This window comes from Lissotriton helveticus, assembly GCF_964261635.1.
Source record: "Lissotriton helveticus chromosome 1_1 unlocalized genomic scaffold, aLisHel1.1 SUPER_1_unloc_7, whole genome shotgun sequence".
Taxonomy (NCBI): domain Eukaryota; kingdom Metazoa; phylum Chordata; class Amphibia; order Caudata; family Salamandridae; genus Lissotriton; species Lissotriton helveticus.
This window is the reverse complement of record NW_027611714.1, coordinates 3,308,019-3,317,976: the sequence shown is the minus strand read 5'-3', so window position 1 is coordinate 3,317,976 and position 9,958 is coordinate 3,308,019.

The window sequence follows — 9,958 nt, the reverse complement described above, 5'->3', positions numbered from 1 at the left end:
ATGGGGCAATGCAGAGAAGACATCTCTAAGGACTGGGGGAGGGCAATGGTCACTGGGGGAGCCAGATTTGGCACGAGCCAGGAGATGTAGTAGCGTGCTGGGACAAATACCTGACAAGTGACTCAAGCAAGATGGATTTCTGGAGATGTCGTCCAGTGGATCCCTGTTGGCAGTAGGTGGGATACTCGCCTTTATAACAGCTATTTTATCCAGAAAAAAATTATTCAGGGAGTCACATAGTTTTTGTGTTGGAGCTTGGGTGGGTAAGATTATCTAATCGCTGCTCAGGTCATTCAGAATTTGAAAAATCTCCTTTGATTTGTTCTGAGTGTTCAGAATTTTAGTAGAGAAAAAGGCAGCTTTAGCTGTTAAAGTCGACTTTTTATAATCATTACACGCTAGCAGGTACTGCTACCTGTCTACACTTGAGTAGTGACGCCTCCATTTCCTCTCGGATTGGCGGAGCTTGAGTTTTTGGTCCTTTAGTTCACTAGTGAACCACTTATTGGTATCAGAGTGTCTGGCCTGGGAGAATTTAGTGAGAGGAGCGTGTATGTCACTGGCCGACAGCAACCAGTCTGCAATGTCCAGTTCCATAGAGTTGACATTGGGATTGAAAATAGGTGCCGTGCTAGCTAAGGTGTTAATAAAATTATTTTTATCAATGGTTCGCCACTTTCTTGTCAAGCCTCCCGGCACTATAGGGGACTTAATCCTGCCATTGAAGGTAACCGTAAATTCAATCAGATAGTGATCCGACCATATACAGGGGGAGATAGAAGTCACTGATAAGGTGAGATTATTGGTCCAGATTTGATCCAGCGTATGTCCTTTTATATGGGTAGAGGAAGATATGTGCTGGGACAGGTCTAGATTGGAAAGCAGATCAGAAAGTTCCATAGCATGTGGTCCTCCAAGGGTATCATTAAGCCAATAGTTGAAATCACCGATGAGCAGGACCCTTGCATGGTTCATGACAAGATTGGCAATTTGTTCACTTAACAAGAGTGGAAAAGGGGGCATAGGTTGGGGCGGTCGGTATAAAATCACCAGCGCGAGAGATCCGATGTTAGTACCTAAATTAATGACCAAATTCTCGACTTGTGGTAGTTCGAGGGAGGTCATAGTGTCAAATTTATGATTCTTGTGCATTATGGCCGCAACACCCCCACCTATCTTCCCTGTGGGCCGGTTGGCCGTTAGAATATAATAGTCAGAGGGGAGGGCCACCAATATATCCGGTGTAGAGTCCTCGGTGAGCCAAGTTTCGGTGATCAGAAGGGCATCCGGTTTTTCCAAAGCTAGCAGCCAGAAGATGTCCAGCTGATGTTTTACCAAAGAACGGGTATTCAGATAGAAAACCCGAAAGGTAGTCTCATTACTTAAGGCGGGAAGGGGGGAGGGAACTGGAAAGGCGGGGTTAGGCAGCCCGCCTGTTCTAACAGAATACCATTCGTCAGGATGCGGTTGTATGTGGTCAGGTCTAGAGGGGCTGGCTGTGGTGCAAGCGTTCGGAGTGCTCCAGGGGAATAGGAAATAAATTGGCCAGCATCCTTGGCCCATGGTCCCGGTCAGGCGCAGATGGGCGCAGACGTGCTTGCCTTTGGCGCGCCCCCAGCACGCCCGCTGCGCGCGTCCGCTGCGCCTCCACGCTGTAATGGACATTTATTGCTGGCCCTGCCTCCAAGCTCCACCTCCTGCCGGCTGATTGGATGAGGCCTAAGATGGGGAGCTGGACAAGTGAAAGGGGTGCGGCAAGTGAATAGGACTTCACTTTTTTTTAAAATACAATCGCGATTCGGAGTGAGTGTAAAAATTGATTCTTAAGGCATAAACAGATTTTAAAACGCAGCACTAACAAGCCAGGTCCGCGTGGCAGTCAAACAGCAATTGCCCGCTACCTGAGCTGAGTCTGCTTTTAGATGCCTGGCCCCGCCTCCAAGCTCCACCTCCTGCCGGCCGATTGGATGAGGCCTAAGGTGGGGAGCTGGACGAGTGAAAGGGGTGCGGCAAGTGAATAGGAATTCAATTTTTAAAAAAATACAATCGCGATTCGGAGTGAGTGCAACAATTGATTCTTAAGGCATAAACAGATTTTGAAACGCAGCGCTAACAAGCCACGTCCGCGCGGCAGTCAAACAGCAATTGCCCGCTACACTTATAGGTGTATATGTGTCTATATATAAGGTAGATATAGATATACTATATCTAAGTAAGGGGTGATTACACCACCTTACCCCAGCTGAGTGATCAGCCAGTGGTGTCAGTTTGGACGGCCAGCCAGGGGTGGCACAATACATGCTGCAGCCTCTGGTAGGCCTTGGATGCACCAATGCCCTGGGTACCAAGGGTACACTATACATGGCTCACAAAGGTTACCCAGTTCCCAAATAGGTATATACCTAAAGTACATGGTTTCAATTTAGAGAGAGAACAGCTGGGCTGTGGGTCTGATCAGCAGGCCCACAGCCACACTAAAGTAAAAAAAACAGTAAATCACAGCAAAAAATGGGGGTGACCATTGGAAGCAGACCCTACTCTCCTACACCCATACCTTGTCATCAGTGCTTCCTTCATGTGGGCATAAGACATCCTATGAGTACTGGGCAAGTGTAACAAAGTAGTATCCCTACCTTCAATTAAAAAGCGGCCCTCAACCCCTCTCCCCAATCCTTCTCAGGGACCCGGTGGGCCAACATTGCTATCTCATAGGCTGCAAACCACTGCCCAATATCTTCATTCTTGTGAAAATCTTTGATGACATCCTTGGGAATATGTACTCCGCCTTCTGAAGGCACAGATGGTGCGCTGCCACCAGAGGAACTGAGTTCTAAGCCCTTGGCCTTGATTTCTAACTCCCTAAACATTCTCTCATGCTCCATTCACATTCTCTCTCTTTCCAAAGGCAACCTGTTATTCTCTGTTTCCCTCTGACTCCATCTTAAGCTTAGCCAACTCCAGCTTTAGTGCCCTATTTCTCTCCCTGTCTTCCAGCTCTCTGGGAGACAGTTCTTTGCAAGAGATGCTGCTGCCAGGTAGGGACGGCACCCCTCCCCTGGCTGGAAACTCTGGCCCATCAATTTGCCCATCTGCATCCCCAACTGGCTGCTCTACAAGATCAGGGGCAATTCTTGCTTCTACCCAGGCCCTCAGCCCCTTCTGGTAATCTTCCTTTTTAGAAATGCCTGGTGTAGCAACTTTCAATTTCCTGCAGAGATACTTGAGCTGTTTCACAGTGTAGGTTGCCAACCTTTCTTCCTCAAATTCAAGATCCATAGATGCAAAAGATGCTGGTTTAATCATGGTACAGTATCAAAAAGTGTGGTCGCGGCAGCAAACAAAACTTTTCATGCAAATATAGTAGCACAAAACACAACTCAAATTTATGTGGTCTAAGTCCACTTCTGTGACTTTATATCGTTCAAGGATATCTGATGCAATTCAATTCAAAGTATTTACAGATAGGAGCCATACAATTGCACATTGAAACAAATGTGCAATATTTTACAGTGCTCTGGGTGAGGTAGGAAAAAGGAATGCTACTATAATTGCATGAAAAGTTTTGTTTGCTGCCGCGACCACACATTTTGATACTGTACTCATTGACCCAGGCCAGGTAGTATATATGGGTTACCCCCTTTATATAGAACACGGTTTACTCATGGTAGTAAAAATGGGAAGTTTTCATGAAAAACTAACAGTCCAAGGAAAAAGATTCTAAACAAAGTATGTGGTCGCGTTTGGTCTTTACTCACTAGTAGTGTACACCAATCACTGTATATGAACACAAATGCAAAGTCCAAATCCTCACCGCTGACCACCAATGTTAGATCTGGGGGTCTCTAGTTGGCAATGGTATTCACCTTTGTCCAGATAGGGACCCTTACTTCTAAGTCAGGATAAGGGGATTACACTCCTTAATAACCTCTGCTCACCCCCTTGGTAGCTTGACACGAGCAGACAGGCTAATCTCATAGGGAGTGTGTTAAGCATTTGTGAATATACACATTAATACATTGAAAACACTACAGATGGACACAACATAGGTTTTATAAAAATAAGTGTTCTTTATATAGACTTAAACACAAGACCACAAACAAAAAAAATCCACAATATCACACTTAAGATTACTTAAAAGATGATTAAAGTCTCTCAGTTAAATAATATAACAAATCTTTATTCGGTTTATCACAAGGAAAAGCATAAAAGAGACAATCAGCAATACAATTGATAAAAAGGTGCAGGTTATACAGTGATTTTTTTTTTTAAAAAGGTTCATACAAAAGACAGTATAAATTGAATATAAGCAGGCATGTTAAAATAGTAATGCATTTCAATGTTATTATTTTATCAGGAAAAATATTTTAAAGATTTTTTCTGTGATTCATGATACATTTTAAAAAGTTTAGAGCTACATAACACACTTCTTCGGTCTTTAGCAATTGCAGTCGATAAAATGCTGGTCGACACTGTCTGAGACCCCACCGCCTAAATGTGGGAAGAAGCCAACATTTTCTGTGCGGATGGTAAAATTTACAGAACATGATCACATGAATGTTGGACTGTATAGATTTCCCATCACATGGACATGGGGGCAAAGTTAATTCCCAGCCTTTATTTGTTGGAAAAACAACCAATCTAAAAAAAGTATCCAGTCTGAATCTGGTCATCAGCATTCTCTCGTATGTTTTAATCTGTAAGGTTAAATACGGTTGAATGCCATATGTTGTCTGGACCAGGTTCGCGTGGATAACTGATGGTTTTGTGGCCTCTGATGTCAATCTCAATGTTTCTAAGTGATGGAGGGCTAGCTCCTTCAGACTCTTCTTCGACAAGCCAGCCATCGAGTCAGGTTGCAAATAGTAGTTCTCAAGGCCAAGGTCTGTGAAGAAGTTTCTGATATAGCGGAGCCACTTTAGCTTTGAGGACTGGTCAAGTGACATTGTATCAGCCACAATTGACTGTGTTAGCGCATTCGTGTCGGATGACCAAATGCGCCTCCACAGCATTAATGGCTGAATTTTAAGAAGGTCCTCAAGGTAGGGAATTCCCAGTTCCATGTGGGAGGCGTAGGTTGATGTGCCTTTTGATGTTGCTAAGAGAAATCTTATAAATGTGTTTTCAATTACCTGGAGGGCTCTTGTGTCTGTGTGACCCCACACTCCTGCTCCGTAAAGAGCGATGGCCTGGCACTTAGCTTTATAGATTGTCAATAACTCCACTGGGGCCCTCCTCCCCAGTTTCTGTGAAAAAATCTGTAAGGCCGCTATCGATCTTTTAAACAGATGGCATCTCGTCTCCACTGCTGGTTTCCATGTCAGCCTGTCATCTATCATGATCCCTAGGTATGGGTACTGGGCTGTGGTCTCGAGGCTTTGATTGTTAAGATATATCTTTTTTGTGCCTTTCTTCGCACCCCCCGAGATTATGACAAACGTTTTTTTTTTACATTCACCTTTAGATCCAGACTACTCATGAAATTAGTGTATCTGTTCAGTGAGCTCTGGAGTTCGCGCGGGGTTCTCGCCAGGATGACGGCGTCATCCGCATAGAGCAGAGCTGGGATCAGGCGCTGGTTTACTCTTGGGAGGTCCTGGGCCCCCCTCAACATATCCCCCTCCAGGCCGTTGGTGTAAAGTGAGAATAGGAAGGGGGCCAGGACACAGCCCTGCCTAACTCCCCGCTCCACTCCGAATGACGCCGTCAGCTTGCCGTTTCTTCCAAAGCAAACTCTCGCGGAGGCACCTGAATAGAGCTCTCTCAGGAAGTCTAGTAGGGAGGGATCCACGTCCATTTGTCTTAAAACTGTCCATAGTTTTGAATGCGAGACACAGTCGAATACGGCGGACAGGTCCACATAGACCATGTACACCGTACTCTTCTTTGCCTGCATGTATTTGCCCATTATCAGGCTGAGGTTAAGGGCCTGCTCTACCGTCCCAAAACCTTCTCGGAACCCAAACTGCAAGTCCGAAATAATGCCTCTTTCCTCGCCCCACTGCTGAAGTCTCTCCAAGATGACCCTCCCCACCACTTTGCCCAGAGAGTCCAGGAGTGAAATGGGGCGATAACATTTCACGTCCTAGCGGTCCCCTTTCTTGAAAATGGGGACCATAATTGACTTTTTCCAAGAATCTAATACGCCCTCACTGGCTGCAGCTATACACACTCTTGTGAGAATAGGCGCCCATAGATCTAGGTTAAATTTAAAAAGGTCCTCTGGGACACCATCAGGGCCAGGCGCTTTACCAGTCTTACTTTTTTCTAGGGCCACTAATATATCGGGGATGTCAAAGGACAATGGAATTGGGTATTGTACCTTGGCGTGGAGGTTCGTTAGCCCATCTACGCACACATGATCTTTAAAAATATTTGCGAAATGTGCTACCCAGGTGTCCTCATCTATGGCTACCTCTATCCTGGGGGAATTGTTGTCTGTAAAGTAGGGGGATCTGACCGTTCGCCAGAAGGCCTGACTTTTTTTTGAGAGAGCGCTCTTATTTAGATCTTCCCAGAGCTTCTCTTTCAGTTGCTGAACTCTTAGCTTGCGTTCTTGAGTGTAATTGCGTCTAAGGAGTTGGATAAAGCCCGCATCTCTCGGTTTATTGTGGAGAGCGGATTTTAAATCAGATAGGGCTCTGGTGCAATTGTGGTTAAACCACCCTTTCTTCCTGGGGTGTTTAGTTATTGTTTTCGTCGTGAGCAATCCCTTAGTTATTTCTAGGATTTCTATAAAATTGTTTAGAACCTCTTTATGGTTTGCCGCAAGGTCCAAGCATTTAATTATGTTTGGATATGCCTGGTCCACTAACTTTTTCGTGAGTTCATTGGGATTAACTTTTTCCCATTTTATTGAGAATCCGTTGTTTTTTGCTAGCTCTAACCTGTTTTGGGTGAGAGTGTTGGCTATTTCGGTGAACTTGGATTTGGATTCAATAATATGAATGTCCATTTTTAATGCGGAATGGTCACTTAGTGGATTAGCGATGACCTGGTAGGCTTTGGCCATCGGAAGCAGTCCTGGAGACAGAAGAATATAGTCGACTGTCGTTTGATGGCCTCTGCCCACATAGGTCGGATAGAAAAGATTTTTTTCCAGATTTGGGCTATTAGCAGTTACCAGGTCAAAGTCGGAAAGTATATTATTCATTATATTTCCCGATTTGTTGTGGACGAAATGGGCTAATGAAATCTCATGTTCGTCCACAAACCCACAACATTGGGAGTTAGCCATAGAACATGGGTGAAGGTTAAAATCACCTCCCCATAGGAGGTGAATCATTCCGGGGTGGTCCTTCCACTGATAAACACTTCTTAGTCTCTCCTGTATGTTTCTGACAAGAATCAAAAAGTCATTCTCGTCTAGATTATTATACATATTTACTAGGAGGATAATGTCCTTGTTTGGAAGAGAGAGGGATAAAATCTGGCAGTTAGGATCAGTGAATACATTAAACACTTTTAAGAGGGTAAGTGTGTTCGCTATATATATTATTAGCCCTCCTTTGGGCCTACCTATTGTACTACGGGTAGCTGGAGAGGAATAAGTTTTATAGCCCAAAAGATGGAGCTCTGTTATGGACCAAGTCTCCTGGAGGCAAATTATTTCCCCTTGCTCCAGGAAATTCAGGGCCACAGCGTCCTCAATCTTTGAGCGTAGACCCGCCATGTTCCAGGAAAGGAGGGGTATAATTAATGCGTCAGTTTTTGGAATTGCTGTTGCTGGAGCCCGCGCCGTGTTTTCTCTTGGGGGTGGGGTAGGTGGTGGGTTGGGATTGATGTACTCCGTATCCCTTGATGGTCAATCAACCATTTCTAATGCACTAAATCTGTTTGTTAGCGGGATGTTATGCCAGGGGTCCCATCGGGGCGGTTCTCTGTAGGCCATCCTCTGCTGTTGTTGTCCCCATTCCTCCCAGTTCCCTCCCTGGTGATGTGGTCTTATTATATGCCAGGGATTCTCGTACTCACGGAAGCGGGGGGCTCCGTTTTGTCTATTGTCGTAGAGTGTGACTTGACGGGAGGTTGGTTCACCCCAGGGAAAAACAGGATCCTCGAAGAAATTATTGTTGTTAGGTAGGGTTATGGGATAGAAGAAAGACAGCGGTTTAATTCTAATACCCCCGTTTACATTAGATTGATCCCAGGAGCTAATGTAATCAGCTACCCAGGGATCTTCGAAGGTGATAACTATGCAATCTCCTGGAAGCAGTTTTCTGCCTTTTCCCACCCATGGGGTCCTGCGCAGTGAGGAGATCCTTCCATGCCAATTTGGTGGCATGGGACGGTTTGTCTGTAGCCAGTGTTGTACCTTATTTTTTTGTGACCAAGGAGGTTCTGCATTATTGGGAGCTAACTCAGGTACACCAGTCATGACCGCTACATACGGTGCAGCCTCTGGAGGTAACTCTACAGGGGCTCTGACCTCTCCGGGACCTCCTAACGCGTTTCTATTGGTTGGTTGTGGAAAGAAATTTTGCGCCGAAGTTTTGGGGGCTAGGTTCTTTCTTGCCCCTGGCTGCGACAGGGTTGTTATTGATGGTACGGTATTGCCCTGTTTCGCTGTAGTTACTACGTTAGTGGTTGGGTTTGGTGTGCTCGAGGTAGACGTTACTAAAGACGTTGGAATGGGAGTCGGTGCTGTGGATCTTACAGTCTGTGGTGAATTCATTTGGGGAGTAACAGGTTTTGGGATGACACCCAAAGGGTTCAGAAGGGGATGCTGGACGGGATTGGTTCTCCCTCTTTTCTGTGGAGCGGGCACCTGATTGTGTTGTGAAAGTGTAATAAGCTTTGAAATCTGACTCTCCAATTTTGCTAGTTTTTGTTCTACTGGTTGTAAGGATAGTTTAAGGAGGTCGGCAATTTTGTTTAGGATGATTGCATTATCAGGGTCTATCGGACCCTTGTCAGTAGATACTAAGATTGGTGAGTCTGTTATTACATGAGTGGCACCTTCCTGGTCGTCCTGATGTATTAATGCTGTAACGGCATGTTGGTCTAATCTTGGGAGTGGGATATGTGGAGTGCTAGGGAGGGGTTCCGTCATAATTCTGTTGGAGTTTGTTTGATTAATCTTTCTTTTGCTTACTGCTCCTTCCCTCCTTCCCCTAGCTTGAATTCTCTCTATAGTTGACGTTTGTGAAGGGGATTGAGGGGGTAACTCAGGGGTTTTTTCTATATCTGAGCTTAGGGGTGAATCTGCGAGCTCAGATACAGACATGTCTACGTTGTTGGGTAAGCTACGTCTTCCCTCTCCAGCTAACCTTGACCTTTCTTTATTACTACTCGGGATAGGTGTTCTAGCTTCTGCGAGATTTCCCAGGGAAGATCTATTAGCAAAATCTAAATCTAGTGAAACCCTTTTCTCCATTAGTGAGATGCTTTGATCAATGAACGAGTTCGCTTTAGTGATGAAGTCTTCCATGGGACCTAGCAGTTTACCTACACTCCCTGGAGCCGCTATCTTCTTTCCTCTGGTAACTACCATAATAAAAAAGTAAAGGAAGAAAAGCACAGAGGATAGCAGCACGTAAAATCTTATCTAGTTAATAAATTTATAAGAGTGTTAAAATACTTTACAAAGGGAGTGGCCCAGTCCAGTCTCTCAGGTCCTCGAACGGCCTCAAACGGCCCGCTCTTTGCCCGGTCTTCGCCCCGTGCTTTGTCCCGCGTGCGTCCCTCTTCGCGGTTTGAGCAAGGTCTGTTAAGTACTCACGGGCGTGGGGGTGTGTCCGCCGGGGGAAGAGGCACCAGCAGCGTTCAGTGATGGATGCTGGGCCTCGCAGTCCCCCGGTAGGGCGCCTTATGAACCTGGGTCTTTACAACCACTGGGAGCGTGCTATCAATCCACCGATTGCGGACGATCTCCCACCAGCGGTCGGACCTCTCAGGGCAAGTAAACAGCGTTCTGACCCCTCCAGGGGAACGATAAAACACTCCTTTTGGCTCGGCAGAG